Consider the following 20,175-nt stretch of genomic DNA (forward strand, 5'->3'; position numbering starts at 1 on the left):
CATCAGCACTGCTCTGCCTGAGCAGAACCATCACCGCCATAGGTTGTCAAATAACCCGGATTTAACCCACACAGGTAAGTCCAATGGGGTGCAGGCATGTCCTCTATGCTTACAGCTTCCCGTGGGTGTTGGTTTGATACCGTTTGGGGACAGCCAAGGAGGCATCTGCAGGCAACAAAGGTAGGTGTGTGCTTGTGTGTGTGTTTCCTATGCAGATCCTAAGCCCAGTGTCACATGCAAGTAGGAGGAGTAAGAAGGGTTCCTGGCAAATCCGGGTTATGGATTGCATTTAAAAAGGCCCCGTGGGAGTGCAATGGGCCCCTGTCTTGCTGCTTAGCAATAATGGTATGGGTTTAGGTTCTGCTGTGTGTACTGGTGGTTGACTGCCCCCCAGCCCAGAGTGTGCATGGAAAATTGTCTGGCAGCCTCCCTGACAGCAAGCAGTGATAGTGCCCATGAAGGGCACCTTGTTGGGCCCGCCCCTTTCACGGTTATCGCTTCTCGGCCTTTTGGCTAAGATCAAGTGTAGTATCTGTTCTTATCAGTTTAATATCTGATACGTCCCCTATCTGGGGACCATATATTAAATGGATTTTTGAGAACGGGGGCCGATTTCGAAGCTTGCTTCCGTCGCCCTATGCATTGACCCGATATGGCAGTATCTTCGGGTACAGTGCACCACCCCCTTACAGGGTTAAAAAGAAAGATTCCTACTTTCATTGCTACCTGCTTGCTGGCTAGCCAGCTAGCCAGCCCTGTGGGCCTTGCTGCTGCTGCAGCCAAAAAACAAAAGGTGGTGCTGCTGCTGCTTCTGCTGCTTCTGCTTCTGCTTGTGTCTGGCCCCTGTTGGAGCGTCCAGGCACAGGACTTCTGCTGCTGCTGACTAAATGGCCTCCTTAATTGGATCATTTGAGTAGCCAGCACACCTGTGCAGGTAGGGCATGACATGATAGGCAGCTGCCTTGATAGCGGGTGGGTGCTGAATGTTCCTAATTGACAAAATAAGATTAATGCTTATGAAGAAATATAAAATCTCATCCCTTCCCCAATATCGCGCCACACCCCTACCCCTTAATTCCCTGGTTGAACTTGATGGACATATGTCTTTTTTCGACCGTACTAAGTATGTAACTATGTAACATAACATGGGGGGGGGGGGTCTCCTGGCTGTTCACACAGGTGTGTCATTGCTGTACATTGACCATGCATTGCTTCTGTGGTATTGCAAAGGCAAAGACAAATGCTTCCAGCCATCCATTGCACTAATGGATTGGTCATCAGCTGGCTGTCTATGTCCCGCATCAATATAGACCAAAGTACAGAGGGTTAGGCTATGCTATTGTGCACCTACCTGATGCATCAGAAGGTGCGAGGCCCTTGCTAAATTCTGTGCACAGACTTTGAGATCTATGCTTTAGACTGTATCTAAACCTGCTCCAACATGGACTGACATTCTGGCCTACTTTCAGCCGATGCGACTTGTCTGTCGCTGAACAGTCGCTTTTTATGTATTCAGCACCTATGTATAATGTTGTAAAAATGCTCTAGAAGCTAAAGTCGCAGAAATGTCACACATATTTGGCCTGCAACTTTCTGTGCGACAAATTCAGACAGGAAAAATCAGTATAAATCCTTAGAAAATTATCCCCCAGTGTCTCCATCTGCTGGCGGTATTGAATAAGCATTGCTGCACTGATGGGGTATGCATTAGACGAAAAAAAAGAAGAAAAAGAAGAATAATACGCCCAGAAAAGAGGCGAAAAGGAGAAAAACGTAAAAAAACGTGAAAAAAAAGTAAGAGGAAGAGAAGGGAAAAAAAGGTGGAAATGGGTTTAAAAGTGATTTCGGCGGAGAAATATATATATATATATATATATATATATATATATATATATATATACGCGCACACACACACATAGATATAAACGTATTCTCCGTTGAGATATTGCAGCCGCTGCTGTGTCCAGGCCCAGGAGCCTTAGCACTGTGCTGTGATGTCACTCAATACCACTGACATCACTAGGTGTAAACAACATCTCTCCTTTGCTGTGTATGTGACTATGGAGCTGTTTGGTGATGTCGTCTATTACGGCCTTCATAGAAGCAACAGGAGATTGTTGCATCCATCTAGAACCCTCAGAACTACAGTGCTATGATGTCACTCACTTCCACAGGCCTTGCAGAGTGTAAACAACAACAACCCAGCTTTGTTGTGTATGTAACCATAGGGATTTGTGATGTCACCTAGAACCTTCACAGCAGCGACAGCTTTATGAGGAGCATCAGCACTGCTCTGCCTGAGCAGAACCATCACCGCCATAGGTTGTCAAATAACCCGGATTTAACCCACACAGGTAAGTCCAATGGGGTGCAGGCATGTCCTCTATGCTTACAGCTTCCCGTGGGTGTTGGTTTGATACCGTTTGGGGACAGCCAAGGAGGCATCTGCAGGCAACAAAGGTAGGTGTGTGCTTGTGTGTGTGTTTCCTATGCAGATCCTAAGCCCAGTGTCACATGCAAGTAGGAGGAGTAAGAAGGGTTCCTGGCAAATCCGGGTTATGGATTGCATTTAAAAAGGCCCCGTGGGAGTGCAATGGGCCCCTGTCTTGCTGCTTAGCAATAATGGTATGGGTTTAGGTTCTGCTGTGTGTACTGGTGGTTGACTGCCCCCCAGCCCAGAGTGTGCATGGAAAATTGTCTGGCAGCCTCCCTGACAGCAAGCAGTGATAGTGCCCATGAAGGGGACCTTGTTGGGCCCGCCCCTTTCACGGTTATCGCTTCTCGGCCTTTTGGCTAAGATCAAGTGTAGTATCTGTTCTTATCAGTTTAATATCTGATACGTCCCCTATCTGGGGACCATATATTAAATGGATTTTTGAGAACGGGGGCCGATTTCGAAGCTTGCTTCCGTCGCCCTATGCATTGACCCGATATGGCAGTATCTTCGGGTACAGTGCACCACCCCCTTACAGGGTTAAAAAGAAAGATTCCTACTTTCATTGCTACCTGCTTGCTGGCTAGCCAGCTAGCCAGCCCTGTGGGCCTTGCTGCTGCTGCAGCCAAAAAACAAAAGGTGGTGCTGCTGCTGCTTCTGCTGCTTCTGCTTCTGCTTGTGTCTGGCCCCTGTTGGAGCGTCCAGGCACAGGACTTCTGCTGCTGCTGACTAAATGGCCTCCTTAATTGGATCATTTGAGTAGCCAGCACACCTGTGCAGGTAGGGCATGACATGATAGGCAGCTGCCTTGATAGCGGGTGGGTGCTGAATGTTCCTAATTGACAAAATAAGATTAATGCTTATGAAGAAATATAAAATCTCATCCCTTCCCCAATATCGCGCCACACCCCTACCCCTTAATTCCCTGGTTGAACTTGATGGACATATGTCTTTTTTCGACCGTACTAAGTATGTAACTATGTAACATAACATGGGGGGGGGGGGGGGGTCTCCTGGCTGTTCACACAGGTGTGTCATTGCTGTACATTGACCATGCATTGCTTCTGTGGTATTGCAAAGGCAAAGACAAATGCTTCCAGCCATCCATTGCACTAATGGATTGGTCATCAGCTGGCTGTCTATGTCCCGCATCAATATAGACCAAAGTACAGAGGGTTAGGCTATGCTATTGTGCACCTACCTGATGCATCAGAAGGTGCGAGGCCCTTGCTAAATTCTGTGCACAGACTTTGAGATCTATGCTTTAGACTGTATCTAAACCTGCTCCAACATGGACTGACATTCTGGCCTACTTTCAGCCGATGCGACTTGTCTGTCGCTGAACAGTCGCTTTTTATGTATTCAGCACCTATGTATAATGTTGTAAAAATGCTCTAGAAGCTAAAGTCGCAGAAATGTCACACATATTTGGCCTGCAACTTTCTGTGCGACAAATTCAGACAGGAAAAATCAGTATAAATCCTTAGAAAATTATCCCCCAGTGTCTCCATCTGCTGGCGGTATTGAATAAGCATTGCTGCACTGATGGGGTATGCATTAGACGAAAAAAAAGAAGAAAAAGAAGAATAATACGCCCAGAAAAGAGGCGAAAAGGAGAAAAACGTAAAAAAACGTGAAAAAAAAGTAAGAGGAAGAGAAGGGAAAAAAAGGTGGAAATGGGTTTAAAAGTGATTTCGGCGGAGAAATATATATATATATATATATATATATATATATATATATATATACGCGCACACACACACATAGATATAAACGTATTCTCCGTTGAGATATTGCAGCCGCTGCTGTGTCCAGGCCCAGGAGCCTTAGCACTGTGCTGTGATGTCACTCAATACCACTGACATCACTAGGTGTAAACAACATCTCTCCTTTGCTGTGTATGTGACTATGGAGCTGTTTGGTGATGTCGTCTATTACGGCCTTCATAGAAGCAACAGGAGATTGTTGCATCCATCTAGAACCCTCAGAACTACAGTGCTATGATGTCACTCACTTCCACAGGCCTTGCAGAGTGTAAACAACAACAACCCAGCTTTGTTGTGTATGTATCCATAGGGATTTGTGATGTCACCTAGAACCTTCACAGCAGCGACAGCTTTATGAGGAGCATCAGCACTGCTCTGCCTGAGCAGATTCATCACCGCCATAGGTTGTCAAATAACCCGGATTTAACCCACACAGGTAAGTCCAATGGGGTGCAGGCATGTCCTCTATGCTTACAGCTTCCCGTGGGTGTTGGTTTGATACCGTTTGGGGACAGCCAAGGAGGCATCTGCAGGCAACAAAGGTAGGTGTGTGCTTGTGTGTGTGTTTCCTATGCAGATCCTAAGCCCAGTGTCACATGCAAGTAGGAGGAGTAAGAAGGGTTCCTGGCAAATCCGGGTTATGGATTGCATTTAAAAAGGCCCCGTGGGAGTGCAATGGGCCCCTGTCTTGCTGCTTAGCAATAATGGTATGGGTTTAGGTTCTACTGTGTGTACTGGTGGTTGACTGCCCCCCAGCCCAGAGTGTGCATGGAAAATTGTCTGGCAGCCTCCCTGACAGCAAGCAGTGATAGTGCCCATGAAGGGGACCTTGTTGGGCCCGCCCCTTTCACGGTTATCGCTTCTTGGCCTTTTGGCTAAGATCAAGTGTAGTATCTGTTCTTATCAGTTTAATATCTGATACGTCCCCTATCTGGGGACCATATATTAAATGGATTTTTGAGAACGGGGGCCGATTTCGAAGCTTGCTTCCGTCGCCCTATGCATTGACCCGATATGGCAGTATCTTCGGGTACAGTGCACCACCCCCTTACAGGGTTAAAAAGAAAGATTCCTACTTTCATTGCTACCTGCTTGCTGGCTAGCCAGCTAGCCAGCCCTGTGGGCCTTGCTGCTGCTGCAGCCAAAAAACAAAAGGTGGTGCTGCTGCTGCTTCTGCTGCTTCTGCTTCTGCTTGTGTCTGGCCCCTGTTGGAGCGTCCAGGCACAGGACTTCTGCTGCTGCTGACTAAATGGCCTCCTTAATTGGATCATTTGAGTAGCCAGCACACCTGTGCAGGTAGGGCATGACATGATAGGCAGCTGCCTTGATAGCGGGTGGGTGCTGAATGTTCCTAATTGACAAAATAAGATTAATGCTTATGAAGAAATATAAAATCTCATCCCTTCCCCAATATCGCGCCACACCCCTACCCCTTAATTCCCTGGTTGAACTTGATGGACATATGTCTTTTTTCGACCGTACTAAGTATGTAACTATGTAACATAACATGGGGGGGGGGGGTCTCCTGGCTGTTCACACAGGTGTGTCATTGCTGTACATTGACCATGCATTGCTTCTGTGGTATTGCAAAGGCAAAGACAAATGCTTCCAGCCATCCATTGCACTAATGGATTGGTCATCAGCTGGCTGTCTATGTCCCGCATCAATATAGACCAAAGTACAGAGGGTTAGGCTATGCTATTGTGCACCTACCTGATGCATCAGAAGGTGCGAGGCCCTTGCTAAATTCTGTGCACAGACTTTGAGATCTATGCTTTAGACTGTATCTAAACCTGCTCCAACATGGACTGACATTCTGGCCTACTTTCAGCCGATGCGACTTGTCTGTCGCTGAACAGTCGCTTTTTATGTATTCAGCACCTATGTATAATGTTGTAAAAATGCTCTAGAAGCTAAAGTCGCAGAAATGTCACACATATTTGGCCTGCAACTTTCTGTGCGACAAATTCAGACAGGAAAAATCAGTATAAATCCTTAGAAAATTATCCCCCAGTGTCTCCATCTGCTGGCGGTATTGAATAAGCATTGCTGCACTGATGGGGTATGCATTAGACGAAAAAAAAGAAGAAAAAGAAGAATAATACGCCCAGAAAAGAGGCGAAAAGGAGAAAAACGTAAAAAAACGTGAAAAAAAAGTAAGAGGAAGAGAAGGGAAAAAAAGGTGGAAATGGGTTTAAAAGTGATTTCGGCGGAGAAATATATATATATATATATATATATATATATATATATATACGCGCACACACACACATAGATATAAACGTATTCTCCGTTGAGATATTGCAGCCGCTGCTGTGTCCAGGCCCAGGAGCCTTAGCACTGTGCTGTGATGTCACTCAATACCACTGACATCACTAGGTGTAAACAACATCTCTCCTTTGCTGTGTATGTGACTATGGAGCTGTTTGGTGATGTCGTCTATTACGGCCTTCATAGAAGCAACAGGAGATTGTTGCATCCATCTAGAACCCTCAGAACTACAGTGCTATGATGTCACTCACTTCCACAGGCCTTGCAGAGTGTAAACAACAACAACCCAGCTTTGTTGTGTATGTATCCATAGGGATTTGTGATGTCACCTAGAACCTTCACAGCAGCGACAGCTTTATGAGGAGCATCAGCACTGCTCTGCCTGAGCAGAACCATCACCGCCATAGGTTGTCAAATAACCCGGATTTAACCCACACAGGTAAGTCCAATGGGGTGCAGGCATGTCCTCTATGCTTACAGCTTCCCGTGGGTGTTGGTTTGATACCGTTTGGGGACAGCCAAGGAGGCATCTGCAGGCAACAAAGGTAGGTGTGTGCTTGTGTGTGTGTTTCCTATGCAGATCCTAAGCCCAGTGTCACATGCAAGTAGGAGGAGTAAGAAGGGTTCCTGGCAAATCCGGGTTATGGATTGCATTTAAAAAGGCCCCGTGGGAGTGCAATGGGCCCCTGTCTTGCTGCTTAGCAATAATGGTATGGGTTTAGGTTCTGCTGTGTGTACTGGTGGTTGACTGCCCCCCAGCCCAGAGTGTGCATGGAAAATTGTCTGGCAGCCTCCCTGACAGCAAGCAGTGATAGTGCCCATGAAGGGGACCTTGTTGGGCCCGCCCCTTTCACGGTTATCGCTTCTCGGCCTTTTGGCTAAGATCAAGTGTAGTATCTGTTCTTATCAGTTTAATATCTGATACGTCCCCTATCTGGGGACCATATATTAAATGGATTTTTGAGAACGGGGGCCGATTTCGAAGCTTGCTTCCGTCGCCCTATGCATTGACCCGATATGGCAGTATCTTCGGGTACAGTGCACCACCCCCTTACAGGGTTAAAAAGAAAGATTCCTACTTTCATTGCTACCTGCTTGCTGGCTAGCCAGCTAGCCAGCCCTGTGGGCCTTGCTGCTGCTGCAGCCAAAAAACAAAAGGTGGTGCTGCTGCTGCTTCTGCTGCTTCTGCTTCTGCTTGTGTCTGGCCCCTGTTGGAGCGTCCAGGCACAGGACTTCTGCTGCTGCTGACTAAATGGCCTCCTTAATTGGATCATTTGAGTAGCCAGCACACCTGTGCAGGTAGGGCATGACATGATAGGCAGCTGCCTTGATAGCGGGTGGGTGCTGAATGTTCCTAATTGACAAAATAAGATTAATGCTTATGAAGAAATATAAAATCTCATCCCTTCCCCAATATCGCGCCACACCCCTACCCCTTAATTCCCTGGTTGAACTTGATGGACATATGTCTTTTTTCGACCGTACTAAGTATGTAACTATGTAACATAACATGGGGGGGGGGGGTCTCCTGGCTGTTCACACAGGTGTGTCATTGCTGTACATTGACCATGCATTGCTTCTGTGGTATTGCAAAGGCAAAGACAAATGCTTCCAGCCATCCATTGCACTAATGGATTGGTCATCAGCTGGCTGTCTATGTCCCGCATCAATATAGACCAAAGTACAGAGGGTTAGGCTATGCTATTGTGCACCTACCTGATGCATCAGAAGGTGCGAGGCCCTTGCTAAATTCTGTGCACAGACTTTGAGATCTATGCTTTAGACTGTATCTAAACCTGCTCCAACATGGACTGACATTCTGGCCTACTTTCAGCCGATGCGACTTGTCTGTCGCTGAACAGTCGCTTTTTATGTATTCAGCACCTATGTATAATGTTGTAAAAATGCTCTAGAAGCTAAAGTCGCAGAAATGTCACACATATTTGGCCTGCAACTTTCTGTGCGACAAATTCAGACAGGAAAAATCAGTATAAATCCTTAGAAAATTATCCCCCAGTGTCTCCATCTGCTGGCGGTATTGAATAAGCATTGCTGCACTGATGGGGTATGCATTAGACGAAAAAAAAGAAGAAAAAGAAGAATAATACGCCCAGAAAAGAGGCGAAAAGGAGAAAAACGTAAAAAAACGTGAAAAAAAAGTAAGAGGAAGAGAAGGGAAAAAAAGGTGGAAATGGGTTTAAAAGTGATTTCGGCGGAGAAATATATATATATATATATATATATATATATATATATATATATATATACGCGCACACACACACATAGATATAAACGTATTCTCCGTTGAGATATTGCAGCCGCTGCTGTGTCCAGGCCCAGGAGCCTTAGCACTGTGCTGTGATGTCACTCAATACCACTGACATCACTAGGTGTAAACAACATCTCTCCTTTGCTGTGTATGTGACTATGGAGCTGTTTGGTGATGTCGTCTATTACGGCCTTCATAGAAGCAACAGGAGATTGTTGCATCCATCTAGAACCCTCAGAACTACAGTGCTATGATGTCACTCACTTCCACAGGCCTTGCAGAGTGTAAACAACAACAACCCAGCTTTGTTGTGTATGTAACCATAGGGATTTGTGATGTCACCTAGAACCTTCACAGCAGCGACAGCTTTATGAGGAGCATCAGCACTGCTCTGCCTGAGCAGAACCATCACCGCCATAGGTTGTCAAATAACCCGGATTTAACCCACACAGGTAAGTCCAATGGGGTGCAGGCATGTCCTCTATGCTTACAGCTTCCCGTGGGTGTTGGTTTGATACCATTTGGGGACAGCCAAGGAGGCATCTGCAGGCAACAAAGGTAGGTGTGTGCTTGTGTGTGTGTTTCCTATGCAGATCCTAAGCCCAGTGTCACATGCAAGTAGGAGGAGTAAGAAGGGTTCCTGGCAAATCCGGGTTATGGATTGCATTTAAAAAGGCCCCGTGGGAGTGCAATGGGCCCCTGTCTTGCTGCTTAGCAATAATGGTATGGGTTTAGGTTCTGCTGTGTGTACTGGTGGTTGACTGCCCCCCAGCCCAGAGTGTGCATGGAAAATTGTCTGGCAGCCTCCCTGACAGCAAGCAGTGATAGTGCCCATGAAGGGGACCTTGTTGGGCCCGCCCCTTTCACGGTTATCGCTTCTCGGCCTTTTGGCTAAGATCAAGTGTAGTATCTGTTCTTATCAGTTTAATATCTGATACGTCCCCTATCTGGGGACCATATATTAAATGGATTTTTGAGAACGGGGGCCGATTTCGAAGCTTGCTTCCGTCGCCCTATGCATTGACCCGATATGGCAGTATCTTCGGGTACAGTGCACCACCCCCTTACAGGGTTAAAAAGAAAGATTCCTACTTTCATTGCTACCTGCTTTCTGGCTAGCCAGCTAGCCAGCCCTGTGGGCCTTGCTGCTGCTGCAGCCAAAAAACAAAAGGTGGTGCTGCTGCTGCTTCTGCTGCTTCTGCTTCTGCTTGTGTCTGGCCCCTGTTGGAGCGTCCAGGCACAGGACTTCTGCTGCTGCTGACTAAATGGCCTCCTTAATTGGATCATTTGAGTAGCCAGCACACCTGTGCAGGTAGGGCATGACATGATAGGCAGCTGCCTTGATAGCGGGTGGGTGCTGAATGTTCCTAATTGACAAAATAAGATTAATGCTTATGAAGAAATATAAAATCTCATCCCTTCCCCAATATCGCGCCACACCCCTACCCCTTAATTCCCTGGTTGAACTTGATGGACATATGTCTTTTTTCGACCGTACTAAGTATGTAACTATGTAACATAACATGGGGGGGGGGGGTCTCCTGGCTGTTCACACAGGTGTGTCATTGCTGTACATTGACCATGCATTGCTTCTGTGGTATTGCAAAGGCAAAGACAAATGCTTCCATCCATCCATTGCACTAATGGATTGGTCATCAGCTGGCTGTCTATGTCCCGCATCAATATAGACCAAAGTACAGAGGGTTAGGCTATGCTATTGTGCACCTACCTGATGCATCAGAAGGTGCGAGGCCCTTGCTAAATTCTGTGCACAGACTTTGAGATCTATGCTTTAGACTGTATCTAAACCTGCTCCAACATGGACTGACATTCTGGCCTACTTTCAGCCGATGCGACTTGTCTGTCGCTGAACAGTCGCTTTTTATGTATTCAGCACCTATGTATAATGTTGTAAAAATGCTCTAGAAGCTAAAGTCGCAGAAATGTCACACATATTTGGCCTGCAACTTTCTGTGCGACAAATTCAGACAGGAAAAATCAGTATAAATCCTTAGAAAATTATCCCCCAGTGTCTCCATCTGCTGGCGGTATTGAATAAGCATTGCTGCACTGATGGGGTATGCATTAGACGAAAAAAAAGAAGAAAAAGAAGAATAATACGCCCAGAAAAGAGGCGAAAAGGAGAAAAACGTAAAAAAACGTGAAAAAAAAGTAAGAGGAAGAGAAGGGAAAAAAAGGTGGAAATGGGTTTAAAAGTGATTTTGGCGGAGAAATATATATATATATATATATATATATATATATATATATATATACGCGCACACACACACATAGATATAAACGTATTCTCCGTTGAGATATTGCAGCCGCTGCTGTGTCCAGGCCCAGGAGCCTTAGCACTGTGCTGTGATGTCACTCAATACCACTGACATCACTAGGTGTAAACAACATCTCTCCTTTGCTGTGTATGTGACTATGGAGCTGTTTGGTGATGTCGTCTATTACGGCCTTCATAGAAGCAACAGGAGATTGTTGCATCCATCTAGAACCCTCAGAACTACAGTGCTATGATGTCACTCACTTCCACAGGCCTTGCAGAGTGTAAACAACAACAACCCAGCTTTGTTGTGTATGTAACCATAGGGATTTGTGATGTCACCTAGAACCTTCACAGCAGCGACAGCTTTATGAGGAGCATCAGCACTGCTCTGCCTGAGCAGAACCATCACCGCCATAGGTTGTCAAATAACCCGGATTTAACCCACACAGGTAAGTCCAATGGGGTGCAGGCATGTCCTCTATGCTTACAGCTTCCCGTGGGTGTTGGTTTGATACCGTTTGGGGACAGCCAAGGAGGCATCTGCAGGCAACAAAGGTAGGTGTGTGCTTGTGTGTGTGTTTCCTATGCAGATCCTAAGCCCAGTGTCACATGCAAGTAGGAGGAGTAAGAAGGGTTCCTGGCAAATCCGGGTTATGGATTGCATTTAAAAAGGCCCCGTGGGAGTGCAATGGGCCCCTGTCTTGCTGCTTAGCAATAATGGTATGGGTTTAGGTTCTGCTGTGTGTACTGGTGGTTGACTGCCCCCCAGCCCAGAGTGTGCATGGAAAATTGTCTGGCAGCCTCCCTGACAGCAAGCAGTGATAGTGCCCATGAAGGGGACCTTGTTGGGCCCGCCCCTTTCACGGTTATCGCTTCTCGGCCTTTTGGCTAAGATCAAGTGTAGTATCTGTTCTTATCAGTTTAATATCTGATACGTCCCCTATCTGGGGACCATATATTAAATGGATTTTTGAGAACGGGGGCCGATTTCGAAGCTTGCTTCCGTCGCCCTATGCATTGACCCGATATGGCAGTATCTTCGGGTACAGTGCACCACCCCCTTACAGGGTTAAAAAGAAAGATTCCTACTTTCATTGCTACCTGCTTGCTGGCTAGCCAGCTAGCCAGCCCTGTGGGCCTTGCTGCTGCTGCAGCCAAAAAACAAAAGGTGGTGCTGCTGCTGCTTCTGCTGCTTCTGCTTCTGCTTGTGTCTGGCCCCTGTTGGAGCGTCCAGGCACAGGACTTCTGCTGCTGCTGACTAAATGGCCTCCTTAATTGGATCATTTGAGTAGCCAGCACACCTGTGCAGGTAGGGCATGACATGATAGGCAGCTGCCTTGATAGCGGGTGGGTGCTGAATGTTCCTAATTGACAAAATAAGATTAATGCTTATGAAGAAATATAAAATCTCATCCCTTCCCCAATATCGTGCCACACCCCTACCCCTTAATTCCCTGGTTGAACTTGATGGACATATGTCTTTTTTCGACCGTACTAAGTATGTAACTATGTAACATAACATGGGGGGGGGGGGGGTCTCCTGGCTGTTCACACAGGTGTGTCATTGCTGTACATTGACCATGCATTGCTTCTGTGGTATTGCAAAGGCAAAGACAAATGCTTCCAGCCATCCATTGCACTAATGGATTGGTCATCAGCTGGCTGTCTATGTCCCGCATCAATATAGACCAAAGTACAGAGGGTTAGGCTATGCTATTGTGCACCTACCTGATGCATCAGAAGGTGCGAGGCCCTTGCTAAATTCTGTGCACAGACTTTGAGATCTATGCTTTAGACTGTATCTAAACCTGCTCCAACATGGACTGACATTCTGGCCTACTTTCAGCCGATGCGACTTGTCTGTCGCTGAACAGTCGCTTTTTATGTATTCAGCACCTATGTATAATGTTGTAAAAATGCTCTAGAAGCTAAAGTCGCAGAAATGTCACACATATTTGGCCTGCAACTTTCTGTGCGACAAATTCAGACAGGAAAAATCAGTATAAATCCTTAGAAAATTATCCCCCAGTGTCTCCATCTGCTGGCGGTATTGAATAAGCATTGCTGCACTGATGGGGTATGCATTAGACGAAAAAAAAGAAGAAAAAGAAGAATAATACGCCCAGAAAAGAGGCGAAAAGGAGAAAAACGTAAAAAAACGTGAAAAAAAAGTAAGAGGAAGAGAAGGGAAAAAAAGGTGGAAATGGGTTTAAAAGTGATTTCGGCGGAGAAATATATATATATATATATATATATATATATATATATATATATATATACGCGCACACACACACATAGATATAAACGTATTCTCCGTTGAGATATTGCAGCCGCTGCTGTGTCCAGGCCCAGGAGCCTTAGCACTGTGCTGTGATGTCACTCAATACCACTGACATCACTAGGTGTAAACAACATCTCTCCTTTGCTGTGTATGTGACTATGGAGCTGTTTGGTGATGTCGTCTATTACGGCCTTCATAGAAGCAACAGGAGATTGTTGCATCCATCTAGAACCCTCAGAACTACAGTGCTATGATGTCACTCACTTCCACAGGCCTTGCAGAGTGTAAACAACAACAACCCAGCTTTGTTGTGTATGTAACCATAGGGATTTGTGATGTCACCTAGAACCTTCACAGCAGCGACAGCTTTATGAGGAGCATCAGCACTGCTCTGCCTGAGCAGAACCATCACCGCCATAGGTTGTCAAATAACCCGGATTTAACCCACACAGGTAAGTCCAATGGGGTGCAGGCATGTCCTCTATGCTTACAGCTTCCCGTGGGTGTTGGTTTGATACCGTTTGGGGACAGCCAAGGAGGCATCTGCAGGCAACAAAGGTAGGTGTGTGCTTGTGTGTGTGTTTCCTATGCAGATCCTAAGCCCAGTGTCACATGCAAGTAGGAGGAGTAAGAAGGGTTCCTGGCAAATCCGGGTTATGGATTGCATTTAAAAAGGCCCCGTGGGAGTGCAATGGGCCCCTGTCTTGCTGCTTAGCAATAATGGTATGGGTTTAGGTTCTGCTGTGTGTACTGGTGGTTGACTGCCCCCCAGCCCAGAGTGTGCATGGAAAATTGTCTGGCAGCCTCCCTGACAGCAAGCAGTGATAGTGCCCATGAAGGGGACCTTGTTGGGCCCGCCCCTTTCACGGTTATCGCTTCTCGGCCTTTTGGCTAAGATCAAGTGTAGTATCTGTTCTTATCAGTTTAATATCTGATACGTCCCCTATCTGGGGACCATATATTAAATGGATTTTTGAGAACGGGGGCCGATTTCGAAGCTTGCTTCCGTCGCCCTATGCATTGACCCGATATGGCAGTATCTTCGGGTACAGTGCACCACCCCCTTACAGGGTTAAAAAGAAAGATTCCTACTTTCATTGCTACCTGCTTGCTGGCTAGCCAGCTAGCCAGCCCTGTGGGCCTTGCTGCTGCTGCAGCCAAAAAACAAAAGGTGGTGCTGCTGCTGCTTCTGCTGCTTCTGCTTCTGCTTGTGTCTGGCCCCTGTTGGAGCGTCCAGGCACAGGACTTCTGCTGCTGCTGACTAAATGGCCTCCTTAATTGGATCATTTGAGTAGCCAGCACACCTGTGCAGGTAGGGCATGACATGATAGGCAGCTGCCTTGATAGCGGGTGGGTGCTGAATGTTCCTAATTGACAAAATAAGATTAATGCTTATGAAGAAATATAAAATCTCATCCCTTCCCCAATATCGCGCCACACCCCTACCCCTTAATTCCTTGGTTGAACTTGATGGAAATATGTCTTTTTTCGACCGTACTAAGTATGTAACTATGTAACATAACATGGGGGGGGGGGGGGTCTCCTGGCTGTTCACACAGGTGTGTCATTGCTGTACATTGACCATGCATTGCTTCTGTGGTATTGCAAAGGCAAAGACAAATGCTTCCAGCCATCCATTGCACTAATGGATTGGTCATCAGCTGGCTGTCTATGTCCCGCATCAATATAGACCAAAGTACAGAGGGTTAGGCTATGCTATTGTGCACCTACCTGATGCATCAGAAGGTGCGAGGCCCTTGCTAAATTCTGTGCACAGACTTTGAGATCTATGCTTTAGACTGTATCTAAACCTGCTCCAACATGGACTGACATTCTGGCCTACTTTCAGCCGATGCGACTTGTCTGTCGCTGAACAGTCGCTTTTTATGTATTCAGCACCTATGTATAATGTTGTAAAAATGCTCTAGAAGCTAAAGTCGCAGAAATGTCACACATATTTGGCCTGCAACTTTCTGTGCGACAAATTCAGACAGGAAAAATCAGTATAAATCCTTAGAAAATTATCCCCCAGTGTCTCCATCTGCTGGCGGTATTGAATAAGCATTGCTGCACTGATGGGGTATGCATTAGACGAAAAAAAAGAAGAAAAAGAAGAATAATACGCCCAGAAAAGAGGCGAAAAGGAGAAAAACGTAAAAAAACGTGAAAAAAAAGTAAGAGGAAGAGAAGGGAAAAAAAGGTGGAAATGGGTTTAAAAGTGATTTCGGCGGAGAAATATATATATATATATATATATATATATATATATATATATATATATACGCGCACACACACACATAGATATAAACGTATTCTCCGTTGAGATATTGCAGCCGCTGCTGTGTCCAGGCCCAGGAGCCTTAGCACTGTGCTGTGATGTCACTCAATACCACTGACATCACTAGGTGTAAACAACATCTCTCCTTTGCTGTGTATGTGACTATGGAGCTGTTTGGTGATGTCGTCTATTACGGCCTTCATAGAAGCAACAGGAGATTGTTGCATCCATCTAGAACCCTCAGAACTACAGTGCTATGATGTCACTCACTTCCACAGGCCTTGCAGAGTGTAAACAACAACAACCCAGCTTTGTTGTGTATGTAACCATAGGGATTTGTGATGTCACCTAGAACCTTCACAGCAGCGACAGCTTTATGAGGAGCATCAGCACTGCTCTGCCTGAGCAGAACCATCACCGCCATAGGTTGTCAAATAACCCGGATTTAACCCACACAGGTAAGTCCAATGGGGTGCAGGCATGTCCTCTATGCTTACAGCTTCCCGTGGGTGTTGGTTTGATACCGTTTGGGGACAGCCAAGGAGGCATCTGCAGGCAACAAAGGTAGGTGTGTGCTTGTGTGTGTGTTTCCTATGCAGATCCTAAGCCCAGTGTCACATGCAAGTAGGAGGAGTAAGAAGGGTTCCTGGCAAATCCGGGTTATGGATTGCATTTAAAAAGGCCCCGTGGGAGTGCAATGGGCCCCTGTCTTGCTGCTTAGCAATAATGGTATGGGTTTAGGTTCTGCTGTGTGTACTGGTGGTTGACTGCCCCCCAGCCCAGAGTGTGCATGGAAAATTGTCTGGCAGCCTCCCTGACAGCAAGCAGTGATAGTGCCCATGAAGGGGACCTTGTTGGGCCCGCCCCTTTCACGGTTATCGCTTCTCGGCCTTTTGGCTAAGATCAAGTGTAGTATCTGTTCTTATTAGTTTAATATCTGATACGTCCCCTATCTGGGGACCATATATTAAATGGATTTTTGAGAACGGGGGCCGATTTCGAAGCTTGCTTCCGTCGCCCTATGCATTGACCCGATATGGCAGTATCTTCGGGTACAATGCACCACCCCCTTACAGGGTTAAAAAGAAAGATTCCTACTTTCATTGCTACCTGCTTGCTGGCTAGCCAGCTAGCCAGCCCTGTGGGCCTTGCTGCTGCTGCAGCCAAAAAACAAAAGGTGGTGCTGCTGCTGCTTCTGCTGCTTCTGCTTCTGCTTGTGTCTGGCCCCTGTTGGAGCGTCCAGGCACAGGACTTCTGCTGCTGCTGACTAAATGGCCTCCTTAATTGGATCATTTGAGTAGCCAGCACACCTGTGCAGGTAGGGCATGACATGATAGGCAGCTGCCTTGATAGCGGGTGGGTGCTGAATGTTCCTAATTGACAAAATAAGATTAATGCTTATGAAGAAATATAAAATCTCATCCCTTCCCCAATATCGCGCCACACCCCTACCCCTTAATTCCCTGGTTGAACTTGATGGACATATGTCTTTTTTCGACCGTACTAAGTATGTAACTATGTAACATAACATGGGGGGGGGGGGGGTCTCCTGGCTGTTCACACAGGTGTGTCATTGCTGTACATTGACCATGCATTGCTTCTGTGGTATTGCAAAGGCAAAGACAAATGCTTCCAGCCATCCATTGCACTAATGGATTGGTCATCAGCTGGCTGTCTATGTCCCGCATCAATATAGACCAAAGTACAGAGGGTTAGGCTATGCTATTGTGCACCTACCTGATGCATCAGAAGGTGCGAGGCCCTTGCTAAATTCTGTGCACAGACTTTGAGATCTATGCTTTAGACTGTATCTAAACCTGCTCCAACATGGACTGACATTCTGGCCTACTTTCAGCCGATGCGACTTGTCTGTCGCTGAACAGTCGCTTTTTATGTATTCAGCACCTATGTATAATGTTGTAAAAATGCTCTAGAAGCTAAAGTCGCAGAAATGTCACACATATTTGGCCTGCAACTTTCTGTGCGACAAATTCAGACAGGAAAAATCAGTATAAATCCTTAGAAAATTATCCCCCAGTGTCTCCATCTGCTGGCGGTATTGAATAAGCATTGCTGCACTGATGGGGTATGCATTAGACGAAAAAAAAGAAGAAAAAGAAGAATAATACGCCCAGAAAAGAGGCGAAAAGGAGAAAAACGTAAAAAAACGTGAAAAAAAAGTAAGAGGAAGAGAAGGGAAAAAAAGGTGGAAATGGGTTTAAAAGTGATTTCGGCGGAGAATATATATATATATATATATATATATATATATATATATATATACGCGCACACACACACATAGATATAAACGTATTCTCCGTTGAGATATTGCAGCCGCTGCTGTGTCCAGGCCCAGGAGCCTTAGCACTGTGCTGTGATGTCACTCAATACCACTGACATCACTAGGTGTAAACAACATCTCTCCTTTGCTGTGTATGTGACTATGGAGCTGTTTGGTGATGTCGTCTATTACGGCCTTCATAGAAGCAACAGGAGATTGTTGCATCCATCTAGAACCCTCAGAACTACAGTGCTATGATGTCACTCACTTCCACAGGCCTTGCAGAGTGTAAACAACAACAACCCAGCTTTGTTGTGTATGTAACCATAGGGATTTGTGATGTCACCTAGAACCTTCACAGCAGCGACAGCTTTATGAGGAGCATCAGCACTGCTCTGCCTGAGCAGAACCATCACCGCCATAGGTTGTCAAATAACCCGGATTTAACCCACACAGGTAAGTCCAATGGGGTGCAGGCATGTCCTCTATGCTTACAGCTTCCCGTGGGTGTTGGTTTGATACCGTTTGGGGACAGCCAAGGAGGCATCTGCAGGCAACAAAGGTAGGTGTGTGCTTGTGTGTGTGTTTCCTATGCAGATCCTAAGCCCAGTGTCACATGCAAGTAGGAGGAGTAAGAAGGGTTCCTGGCAAATCCGGGTTATGGATTGCATTTAAAAAGGCCCCGTGGGAGTGCAATGGGCCCCTGTCTTGCTGCTTAGCAATAATGGTATGGGTTTAGGTTCTGCTGTGTGTACTGGTGGTTGACTGCCCCCCAGCCCAGAGTGTGCATGGAAAATTGTCTGGCAGCCTCCCTGACAGCAAGCAGTGATAGTGCCCATGAAGGGGACCTTGTTGGGCCCGCCCCTTTCACGGTTATCGCTTCTCGGCCTTTTGGCTAAGATCAAGTGTAGTATCTGTTCTTATCAGTTTAATATCTGATACGTCCCCTATCTGGGGACCATATATTAAATGGATTTTTGAGAACGGGGGCCGATTTCGAAGCTTGCTTCCGTCGCCCTATGCATTGACCCGATATGGCAGTATCTTCGGGTACAGTGCACCACCCCCTTACAGGGTTAAAAAGAAAGATTCCTACTTTCATTGCTACCTGCTTGCTGGCTAGCCAGCTAGCCAGCCCTGTGGGCCTTGCTGCTGCTGCAGCCAAAAAACAAAAGGTGGTGCTGCTGCTGCTTCTGCTGCTTCTGCTTCTGCTTGTGTCTGGCCCCTGTTGGAGCGTCCAGGCACAGGACTTCTGCTGCTGCTGACTAAATGGCCTCCTTAATTGGATCATTTGAGTAGCCAGCACACCTGTGCAGGTAGGGCATGACATGATAGGCAGCTGCCTTGATAGCGGGTGGGTGCTGAATGTTCCTAATTGACAAAATAAGATTAATGCTTATGAAGAAATATAAAATCTCATCCCTTCCCCAATATCGCGCCACACCCCTACCCCTTAATTCCCTGGTTGAACTTGATGGACATATGTCTTTTTTTCGACCGTACTAAGTATGTAACTATGTAACATAACATGGGGGGGGGGGGGGTCTCCTGGCTGTTCACACAGGTGTGTCATTGCTGTACATTGACCATGCATTGCTTCTGTGGTATTGCAAAGGCAAAGACAAATGCTTCCAGCCATCCATTGCACTAATGGATTGGTCATCAGCTGGCTGTCTATGTCCCGCATCAATATAGACCAAAGTACAGAGGGTTAGGCTATGCTATTGTGCACCTACCTGATGCATCAGAAGGTGCGAGGCCCTTGCTAAATTCTGTGCACAGACTTTGAGATCTATGCTTTAGACTGTATCTAAACCTGCTCCAACATGGACTGACATTCTGGCCTACTTTCAGCCGATGCGACTTGTCTGTCGCTGAACAGTCGCTTTTTATGTATTCAGCACCTATGTATAATGTTGTAAAAATGCTCTAGAAGCTAAAGTCGCAGAAATGTCACACATATTTGGCCTGCAACTTTCTGTGCGACAAATTCAGACAGGAAAAATCAGTATAAATCCTTAGAAAATTATCCCCCAGTGTCTCCATCTGCTGGCGGTATTGAATAAGCATTGCTGCACTGATGGGGTATGCATTAGACGAAAAAAAAGAAGAAAAAGAAGAATAATACGCCCAGAAAAGAGGCGAAAAGGAGAAAAACGTAAAAAAACGTGAAAAAAAAGTAAGAGGAAGAGAAGGGAAAAAAAGGTGGAAATGGGTTTAAAAGTGATTTCGGCGGAGAATATATATATATATATATATATATATATATATATATATATATATATATACGCGCACACACACACATAGATATAAA

General features: G+C 46.1%; 9 non-coding genes across 9 annotated transcripts; all 9 read left to right on the forward strand.

Moving 5' to 3' along the window:
* The first annotated feature begins 493 nt into the window (after positions 1–493).
* LOC130350466 (U2 spliceosomal RNA) lies at positions 494–684 on the forward strand. Its single transcript, XR_008887564.1, has one exon. It is a non-coding gene; the product is annotated as a U2 spliceosomal RNA (small nuclear RNA).
* A 2,089-nt stretch (positions 685–2,773) lies between these two features.
* Positions 2,774–2,964, forward strand: LOC130350467 (U2 spliceosomal RNA). Its single transcript, XR_008887565.1, has one exon. It is a non-coding gene; the product is annotated as a U2 spliceosomal RNA (small nuclear RNA).
* Positions 2,965–5,055: 2,091 nt separating this feature from the next.
* Positions 5,056–5,246, forward strand: LOC130350447 (U2 spliceosomal RNA). Its single transcript, XR_008887547.1, has one exon. It is a non-coding gene; the product is annotated as a U2 spliceosomal RNA (small nuclear RNA).
* A 2,083-nt stretch (positions 5,247–7,329) lies between these two features.
* On the forward strand, positions 7,330–7,520 carry LOC130350469 (U2 spliceosomal RNA). The gene has a single exon (XR_008887567.1). It is a non-coding gene; the product is annotated as a U2 spliceosomal RNA (small nuclear RNA).
* A 2,091-nt stretch (positions 7,521–9,611) lies between these two features.
* LOC130350470 (U2 spliceosomal RNA) lies at positions 9,612–9,802 on the forward strand. Its single transcript, XR_008887568.1, has one exon. It is a non-coding gene; the product is annotated as a U2 spliceosomal RNA (small nuclear RNA).
* A 2,087-nt stretch (positions 9,803–11,889) lies between these two features.
* Positions 11,890–12,080, forward strand: LOC130350472 (U2 spliceosomal RNA). Its single transcript, XR_008887569.1, has one exon. It is a non-coding gene; the product is annotated as a U2 spliceosomal RNA (small nuclear RNA).
* A 2,093-nt stretch (positions 12,081–14,173) lies between these two features.
* LOC130350473 (U2 spliceosomal RNA) lies at positions 14,174–14,364 on the forward strand. The gene has a single exon (XR_008887570.1). It is a non-coding gene; the product is annotated as a U2 spliceosomal RNA (small nuclear RNA).
* Positions 14,365–16,457: 2,093 nt separating this feature from the next.
* On the forward strand, positions 16,458–16,648 carry LOC130350451 (U2 spliceosomal RNA). Its single transcript, XR_008887550.1, has one exon. It is a non-coding gene; the product is annotated as a U2 spliceosomal RNA (small nuclear RNA).
* Positions 16,649–18,736: 2,088 nt separating this feature from the next.
* LOC130350474 (U2 spliceosomal RNA) lies at positions 18,737–18,927 on the forward strand. Its single transcript, XR_008887571.1, has one exon. It is a non-coding gene; the product is annotated as a U2 spliceosomal RNA (small nuclear RNA).
* Positions 18,928–20,175: the final 1,248 nt, after the last annotated feature.

Source organism: Hyla sarda, unplaced genomic scaffold (assembly GCF_029499605.1).
Source record: "Hyla sarda isolate aHylSar1 unplaced genomic scaffold, aHylSar1.hap1 scaffold_946, whole genome shotgun sequence".
Taxonomy (NCBI): domain Eukaryota; kingdom Metazoa; phylum Chordata; class Amphibia; order Anura; family Hylidae; genus Hyla; species Hyla sarda.